The sequence below is a fragment of the Gracilinanus agilis genome, chromosome 3, assembly GCF_016433145.1.
Source record: "Gracilinanus agilis isolate LMUSP501 chromosome 3, AgileGrace, whole genome shotgun sequence".
In the NCBI taxonomy this organism is placed as follows: domain Eukaryota; kingdom Metazoa; phylum Chordata; class Mammalia; order Didelphimorphia; family Didelphidae; genus Gracilinanus; species Gracilinanus agilis.
Window position 1 is genome coordinate 317,885,741 of NC_058132.1, and position 2,448 is coordinate 317,888,188.

Sequence of the window (2,448 nt, forward strand, 5' to 3'; positions counted from 1 at the left end):
TCATCCTCAATTTCTCACTTTCATGCCTCCATATCCAAGCAGTTGCAAAATCCTGTTGATTTTACCTTTGTAACATCTTTCGAGTATGTTCCCTTTTCCTGTTCTCTCCTACAACACTATCACCACCCTGGTGTAGGCTCTCATCACCTCATGCCTGGACTATGACATCAGACTTTTTGTTAATCTCTCTATTTCAGATTAGTCTATTTCCCTCCTCTCATTCATTCCTCACTGAACTGTCAAATTAATCCTTCTAAATCATAGGTCTGACCAAGGGAGCCAAAACTAATCTATTCAATAATAAGTGCTTCCCTATTTCTTCTTGAATAAAAATATAAAATCGCCTATTTGATTTTTAAAGCCTCTCATAACCTAAACCTTTCCTACCTTTCCAGTCTTACACCTTCCTCCATGGTCCAATGTTCTTTAAGCATGACACTCCATCTCCTGTCTCTATGCATTTTCACTGGTTTCCTCCATGCCTGGAATTCTCTCCCTCCTCATTTCTATCTCTTGGCTTCCTTGTTCAGTTTTCAGCTAAAACTCCATCTTCTTCAAGAAGATTTTCCCAATCACTCTTTTCCCCCCCTTTTTTAAAGAATCCTGGAAGTTTTAAGCCCCTGTCAGGAAGCAGCAATTGGGTCAGCAGGGGAGGGAGCCAGCCCGCCAGTAGGGGCTGTGAGTCCTCAGGCCATGGCCAGCCATGTACTCGCCCTGAAGCTCCAGAGGCTGGAGCAGGAGGCGAAGGCTGCTCCAACCCCACAGCCAATGGCCTAGCCTGGCAGTCCCAGAGGCTGGGAGAGGAGCTACCCACCAAGGAGCTCACCTGAGTCAGCACCAGGGCATCCATAAGGGAAATGAGCAGCCCCCATCCACCAAGGACTTCAAACGCTACACTGAGTTTCATGAGTTCAGTTGCTGCCAGATCAAGGACATGGAGAGCTACTTCCAATGGTATGACTCTGGGAAGAATGGCGACATTGACCTGATGGAACTGAAGCTGATAATGGAGGAGCTGGGGGTTCCCCAGACACACCTAGGGCTAAAGGAAATGATCAGGGAGGTGGATGAGGACCTCAACAGCAAGGTCAGCTTTCAGGAGTTTTTTGCTGATTTTCCACAAAGCAGTCTCAGGGGAATTAGAGGAAGACAGCAGCGTTGGGACAGCCCAGCTCTCAGAGATCCACATGGTCATCAAAGGTGTGAAAGCATTCAAGAATTTCTTTGAAGCCAAAGTTCATGCCATATCCATGACCAGTTGATTTGAAACTAAGATCAAACAGAGCAGATCCACTGAAAGCAGGAGGACAGAAAACACCAGAGGCCTCTTTTCAGAGAACACCAAGTGACCTTCTCCCAGTAATTCCCAATAGGCCTAGTGTGCTCAGAGATTTGCCTTGATTTCTACCAGTTGTGCCTTACAAGTTGGCCTAAGAGAAATGACCAGCACCTCGTCCCCCAAGGAGTACCCATCTCTCCTTGAATGTCCAGTGTCTTAGTTGTCCCCAGCTCTGATGACATTTCTTCTTAAGTTTCCTTAGTGTTGTGCCTGAAAGGGAACAACCCTAAGACCTGAGTAAATAGTAAGGAAGGCAAAAGTCAGGGATGAGAGATTAATTCTGGAAAAAAAAGGGGGGGGGAACAATGGATTCCCTTTCTTACCCAACTACTGTTCTACTAGTCATTGAAGGTTTCTAGGATTTTGCCATTTTCTTGGTGGATTTTATTTTCCCTCTGTTCTCTTTTTTTTAGCCAAGCCTCTCAAGGAGGAAATAATGCATGGTCATTTGACCAGAAGTATAGCTCTGCCATTCTCCTGCATTCCTGTATTCAGACTGATTGTCTTTTTCAAGTGCATTCACTGGAGGTCTACACTCTTGGCTTTGATTTACTCTCCCCTTCTTCTTCCAACAACTCCCAAAGGCAAAGCTAGGCTGTTCAATCACCCTTGCCCTTCACCAAGTGTTTGAGACAAGAGGGAGAGCTCCAAGAGGTAGCAAGTGGACCCAGAAAGCCCACAGTACTGGCGGGGAGGCAGTTCTAAAAGCCCCTCTGATTTTCTGCCACTCCACTCATAGGGGTGGTTTTAAAGGGTTGAAAAGAAGCTCCATGTCAAAGGATTCCCCTTTTACCTCTACATGGTAATATTTTTGTCAGATTGCCATTTTAGATCAGAGGATTCATGCAGGGCAACTGAATCTAAATCGAACACCTGATCATGGTTCTAGAACTTTTAATATAGAGATGGGTGTGTATGGACCCAACTTCCATGGTCGCCATTCAAAAACTCTTCACCCCAAACCTCACATGCTCACTGTGTATGTAAGACTTCAGAGATGTTTCTGTCTTTTATTCTCCTTTTTAATTGTCCATGGAGGAGCAACTCTTTCACCCTTGGTAGTTTTTTTTCCTTTTTGACCTCTTTATAAGGAAAAAGAATCATGCTGT

General features: G+C 45.0%; 1 pseudogene; it reads left to right on the forward strand.

Annotated features, from left to right (window-relative positions):
• Nucleotides 1–693: 693 nt before the first annotated feature.
• On the forward strand, nt 694–1,363 carry LOC123239377 (annotated as a pseudogene).
• Nucleotides 1,364–2,448: the final 1,085 nt, after the last annotated feature.